Below are 6734 nucleotides of genomic sequence, written 5' to 3'. Positions count from 1 at the left end.
AGTTTTATTTGCATAAGTTAAAACATGTAAGCAAGCAGGTACAGAGTGTCCTGTGAAGTGAGGCATTTGCATGACTTGTGAATGTCCTCACACTTCTGCACTGGACAGTCTTACATGGTTACAATAACAATTTTTCAGTTATGTGTATTTTAACACAGCAAAAATAGTCAAATCAAATTTTTATGAACAGAAGCAAAATTAGTCAAACCACACACACACAGAGTTATGACCCAAAGGGGTCCATGAAGGGCATTGCTACTGATTTTTCTGTTAAAATTAACTCAAAGTGAAAGAATTAAATTGTTTAAATTCAGAAAGAAGAGCCAGGTGAGGCGTCTGCTGAGCAGGAGCATGGATCTATGTAGAGTCATTTTGCAATGGGGAGGTGGGAAGGAACAAACTGGTAGCTACCATGATGGGAGGACCCAGCGTGGGGCAGAAGCCATGCAGCATTCGGGTCACTTTTAAATATGGTATTTTTTCCATTTAAAGAGAGCAGTGGGACAGCTGGGTCCAAGTATCACATGCAGGGCTACAGACAGCAGATGCAATCCTGAGGGCAGTGCTGTGCACGTTAAGGATGTATGCGAACAAAATGCCATGTGTGTACAATGAAAACAGACATGGGACACCAGCTGGTGCAGAGGGGCCGGAAGCAGGAAGACTGAGGTAAACCAATGTCTGTCATGGACAGCTGAGGGCTGACCTTGAAGCTATCAATTCAACCCTCTGCCCTAGACAAAAACTGCCCGCCTGGAGCTTTGAGGGAGTTGCTGCTGACAAACTAAGCTCTCCCTCCCCATCTCCCTCCATCCTGCCTGACAGCCTTTGCACTGCACTGTGCCGAGATAACTGCTTCCCTGGTTCTGAGCTGCCACCACACACACACACACACACACACACACACACACAGTTAACTGATATTACAGATAGATGTGCACAGTTCCTGCCCCAGTCACTCACAGAGGCCTCCCCCATGCACTCCTTGTTGCTACCATCCTGGACACTTGAGATGATGTGTGCCACATTGATGGGGTTGTAGAGTTGGACCTTAGGCAGGCAGCCCTTGTAGAGCTCCACAAGGCTCTGGATTCCTGTGGGAGACAGGGGATGAGCCTGTCCCAGTGCATCCCTATGCCAAGCCATCACCAGTTCCTACATTCACAATTGTTGTCCTCAGGATTGAAATTGATGGCAAAGTCATGGGACACATGGGTGGGGACAAGAATCAGTCAGGACCCTCCCAGTATCACCATGATTCCCCCTTGCTGGGAGAATGGCATGTGTAGCTTTTGAAGGCCCCATGTGGAAAGATCTCCATAGAAAGTAAGCCAAGAGGGAGGCAGACAGAGTAATGCCGGGCTATTGCTTCAGCACCTGGATCCAGCAGTAACTGTAGGTCCTAAGGTACATCAATTAATAAAGTCCCTTTCCCACCATATTTTTTTTCTACTTAAGTCAGTTGAATTGTCTGCTTTCAACTCTACCTCCTGGGAGGCCTAAACTTATCTTTCTGGCTGATAGGCCAGGGTATCTACTTCCTTCTCTCCCCATCATCCCAACAAGGAATGGTGGCAACCAGGGTTCCTATACCCAGGACACCCCCGCCTGGGCAGGTGAAGACGCAAGAAGCCCAGGCAGATGGGAGGGAGCAGGGATAGGGCCCCAGCCCATAGGCCCCCCTACCTCATACTTGGGAGGGATCCGGGCTCCAAACCCCAAAGCAGAAAACCTCTCATCACTGGAAGAAAGGCAGACCTGATGGCTCCAGAAACCTGACCTCCTCACAAGCAAGTTAGGCCAAGCCCTGGAGCCAGAAGATCTGGGCCTTGCTAACTCAGGCATAGGAATCACAGCTGTGCTTCATGGGGGAAACTGAGGCACTGGACTGAGCAAATAGCCATGAACACAGGCAGAAAGGGGCAGCTTTGACAGGGGAAGGAGGAGAGCTGCTCCCTGGTCTGCCCTCCAGGCCTGCTTGCGAGCTCCTGTCTTGAAGTTGTGTCTCCTGCAGGAAACTCACCTTGCTCATGTGTAGTCCTTTGCCCTCCCCACTAAGGGAGCGCTGCCTGAGTAGGGGTTCTGAGTAAGGCTCTGTCCATGGTGAGGAGCTCAGAGTCCAGACCACCTGGGTTTGCACTCAGCCCCTGCCCAGCCGGTTACCCCAACCTCCATGACTGAGTTTGTGCTCTATGAAACAGTTTCCAGTCAATCTCCAGCTTTGTTTCAGCGGTGAAGGAGTGTGTGGCCATGCCACGGGCACAGCACATCGCCCCAGGTCTCCTGTAAGTTTTGGACCCACTGCTGGGGTCAGCTAAGCTGGGTGTCTGGTGGGCGCACACTGAGTGCCCCCACTGGACCACTGTGAAGGTGTTCCACCCTTGCATGAGCAGGCCTCTCTGGTACACCATATGCCCATCATGGTGCCACTTCAAGGGGCCCTCCAGCCCAACCTGAGCAAGGGAATGGGTGAGGGCACACCTGTCATAATCCTGGCAGACCTCGCCCACTGCCACCAGTGCCCTCAGGTACTCGTTGGGCTGGTAAGGGTTGATGTGGTGCAGGGAGCAGCTGTTTCTTGGGTCCCCGTTGGAGGCTGTGAAGTCAATGGCCACCTGCAAAGACCAAGATGATGAGCTGTGCTGCATACCTGTACTCCCCACTGGCCAGGCAAAGGGGCCCCAAGACCTACTTGAGGTCAGGACCTGGCATGGGGGGGCAAGGGCTGCCACTCAAAGATGTTCGGTCTTCCCAGCTTCAGGAGGTCTGGCTGCTTACCACTCCCTGAGAGAAGGGGACTACCCTGAAAACCCTAAGCCCAGCCACCCCTGGACTCCAGGATGATGCCTGCCCTGTCCTCTAGGAGAATCTCTGAGCTGACCTCCCTCAGAGCAACATGGCCCATGGGAACTCAGCTCATCTCTCCTCAGCTGCTACAGTCTTCCCTGGCCTGATCTCCTCTGTGCCTCCCACCTCACCAGCCTCAGGGGCACCCTGACTGTGGCTCCATTTACCAGGCCAGCACAGCTGTGCAGGAACACAGGCAGCAGAGTCTGTAGTACCCGCCCCTGGGCCTTCTGTCCTCCCTCCTGCTGCCTGTGCTCCTGCCCAAGGCCATGCCAGCTGGTCCCTGCAGCCTCTGAGAGCAAAGTGCTGACTCCTGTTTTCTTCTTTTAGGTTTTTCTTCGGTCACTATAATTTTGTAGAAGGTAAGCCCTGGAGGGTCCCTTGGGAGGGTAGTTGTGGGCTGGTCCTGAACTCCTGAGTCCTGTTCCTTATCTCCACACTAGGCAGGACACCAGGGAGACACGGGCGAAGAAATGGTGCCTAGGGAGACTGCCACTCTCTGCACACAGGCTGGGGCCCTGGAGCCTGACAGGGGTCCTGTCCAGCTGGCTGGGAACAGCATGGAGGGAAGGTTCAGTGGACTCACAGTGCAGTGGATCTGGCACTGGCAATGGCATCAGCAAAGCTGCCCAGGAACCCCCACCCGACCCAGGGAAGTAGGCCTGTGGCGACGTGGGGAGGGAGCCTGTTGGAATTTGGGGGACATGCCCTCCCCTGGGCACGCAGTTTTCCCATCCCTCCTCCCTCACCTTTCCCCAGTCTCTCAGTCCCTACAATGAGGCCCACCAAACCTTGGAACAGTACCTTTGAGAATCATCTGACAACAGAGAGAAACCAATCCCACCAGTCCATCTCCCTGGGGGCTTCAGGCAGGACCAAGACTCACCTTCAAATCTGCCAGGATCACCACCCCGGAGTTCTTGTAATTAGGCTTCTTCTGTTTGTACTTGGCATTCACACAGTCCCACTGGGCCTGAGACAGGGAGAGGCAGAAACTCCACCCAGACTAGCAGTGCCCAGGGCCCTCCCACAGGGGGCCAGGAGACCCTGGAAGTCCTATCCCTTCTGGTGACCACATATTCCACAAGACTGTCCTCAACAGTGAGAGCAAGGCCCATGCTGCCCATGGGGGTCAGAAATCGTCACCATAGAGACATGCCCATCCCACCCCACAGGGGAGCAGCCAGGGGCTTGTAGAGCGGATGGGAGCTGTGTGAGAATGGGCAAGGGAGGGGTCCAGGTTAGATCCTACACACAGTGTGCCCTTGTTACCCTGGGAGGTCAGTCACCTCCTGATCCTATAGATCTCTGGGGGACAACAGAGCCCAGAGGAGCAGGAAGGAACCCGTGGCAGCTCTCACCCAGCTACAGAAGGCTGGGCAGGTCCAGGAAGGGTGCTGCCCCCCGACACAACAGGTGCACACGCTTGCTCATATGCTCACTGACTTACAAGGCCCAGCTCTGGCCACCTGGTGTCTCTTTGTCACCATCATGCCTGCTCTGGGGTGGGATAGCTAGTCTCCCAGAGACCCACCAGGACGGGTCAGAACCTGAAGGGGAGGACTGAGGAGGGCTGGAGGCTCACCTGCTCCTCCTCAAAGGCCTTTTGCATGTCTGCGAAGGTGGTGGAGAACTCGCCGATGAAGTCATGCTTTCCTCGGGAGTCATAGTCCCAGACCAGGCACTGGGGAGTCCAGGCCCCTCAGATGGCTGCCCCTCAGGGGACCTGGGTCCTTCCAACTCTGGCCAGGCTGCCCCTTATCACTGTCCTCAAACCCTCCCCTGCCCACAAATCCTGACTCCATGGTTCTCAGTGAGGTCTGGAAGGTCTGGATACTTGTCTGTGGGCCCTGGCACTGACCTCATATATGTTCCCCTAAACTCCCCCACATACCCTGACCCTGCCTCTGGCCCTGATCCCACCCCCAGTCTTGGTTCTGCCCCCAGCCCCTGCTTTGTCCACACCTTCAGAGGCCATGCCTCCTCAGCAACACCTTGAATGCCTCCCACACTGAGTTAAGGTTGTTTATCACCTGTGCACCAAGAAAGACTGACTTTGATGGGAGCCCAAAGACCAGGGCCTAGGGACCCTGGGATTGTTGGACCACAGGTCCTCGAGCTGGGTATGGAGCTCTCAGAGTCCTGGGTTAAGCAGCTGTAAGGGGGACACCTGAGTGGGAGACTGAGTCTCACCCCATGGAGATGGTGGGGACCAGCAGGTTAGGCCTGTATCAGGCTCCAGGCAGGACTGAGTGGAGCCCAGAATGCTCCACCTCAACCACCCACCTCATTCCACTCCTTAGGAACCACCTTCATAGCTTCTGCCTCACTCCAGCCACCTGGGCTCTTTTTCTTCTTAAATAGATTCTTTTCACTGAAATTAGTTTGTCTCAAAAAGAAACTCCCTCCCCACTGTACCTAAAATCCTGCTTCCCTGCAGGAGGAAGCAGGTTTCTCTAAAAATAACTATGGTGACCACAAAGTTACCATGCTAAATTTTAGCTGGAGATAGAGTCAGGTCTACCCAGCTGCCCCATTCTTCAAAACAGAGTTGGGGTTTGGAGGCATAAAGACCCAATAGCCACAAGTCTAGGGGATCCCTCTGTTCCAGCTGGAGGATGCTAGTGGGCAACAAATTAGGCTCTTTACTGGTCACTTCATTTGGCCCCTGAACCCCTGCTGTCAGCAGGCAGTGGGAACCCTCATCTCCATCTTGTACACCAGTTGCTCACTCCTGTTATTGTTGACCCAGTACAGTTCCAGGAAGGGGTCTCACTTGCTGAAAAGGTCCCTGGGCAGTAGAGGGTGTGCTGGCAAGGAAGCTGGCCAGCTTTGCACTTAAGGATGGCTCCATCCCTCACGGCTGGGTGCTTCGGCCCTTACCCTACCCACAGCTTCAATTTTCCCAGGCAAAAAAAAAAAAAAGTTGCAAACGCTCCCTGAGACCATGCAGGTTGATGAGGCCTCAGCATTTGGAGCACTCTCCAGCCTTCAGTGTGTCCTGACTATCTCTGGCCTCTCCCCAGATGTGTCTCCACACTCCTTGCCCTGCTGTTCCCCTCTCCTGCTGCCTGGTGTCTGAACAGTAGTTCCCACCCCACTCACCCACCCTGGCTTGTCCCAGCTTAAATATCTCAAGGGAGATAGATATCTACCTGTTCAGGGTCAGTTCCCAGCCCATTAGAGGAGCCAATGAATATGAACAAGGTTTAAACTCAACCCACCACCTCCTGGGAGGCCCACCCGAGGTGGGGCACACATTCCAAGTTAGCATATGTACAGGGCAGCAGAAAGAGGTTCATGTGTGTGATGGTTGATTTTAATGGCAACTTGCCACAAATTAGAATCACCTGAGTAGGGAGCCTCACCTGAAAAATTGTCTTGATTGCTTTAATTGATATGGAAAGACCCTCCCCAAATGTCAGTGGCACCCTCTGGTGGTAGAGCAGATAATAAAGGGCATGACTGGGAAGAGTGTTTGCCTTCTCTTGTCGGGCCTTCCTCTTGCCGCTGAGTTGTTCTATTCTCGCTGCTACTCCTGATTCCTTTGCTGACATGGGAGCCGTGCTTCCAGGCTTCCATCATTGGCTGAGGACAAGAGGTGTCAGGAACCCTTTAGGTGTTTGGCACCAGGTTGGGACTGTTGAGGCACCCAGTGCTGTGGACTGAGCAACTACCAGGGTCTCAGCCTCTCAGGTGTGTTTAGCTGTTCTTACTATTTCAAAGTAAAGCTAATTAATAAATTATATATGCATATATATATATATTCATTTTGTCATGTCTGTTCCCCTAGAGATCCCTGACTAATACAGCCCAACCTGTAGCCATGGCCTCACTGTACAACTGGCTTGATTCCATGCCTCAGTCTTGAGGTGAGGACCTTGAAC

The 6734-nt window shown here is 53.4% G+C and overlaps 1 pseudogene; it reads right to left on the bottom strand.

Annotated features, from left to right (window-relative positions):
* Positions 1-963: 963 nt before the first annotated feature.
* Positions 964-6429, bottom strand: LOC103741403 (annotated as a pseudogene).
* Positions 6430-6734: the final 305 nt, after the last annotated feature.

Source organism: Nannospalax galili, unplaced genomic scaffold (assembly GCF_000622305.1).
Source record: "Nannospalax galili isolate Female #2095 unplaced genomic scaffold, S.galili_v1.0 scaffold2660, whole genome shotgun sequence".
NCBI classification, from domain to species: domain Eukaryota; kingdom Metazoa; phylum Chordata; class Mammalia; order Rodentia; family Spalacidae; genus Nannospalax; species Nannospalax galili.
Note: the sequence above shows the minus strand (reverse complement) of the source record. Positions and strands in the feature narration are given on the sequence as shown.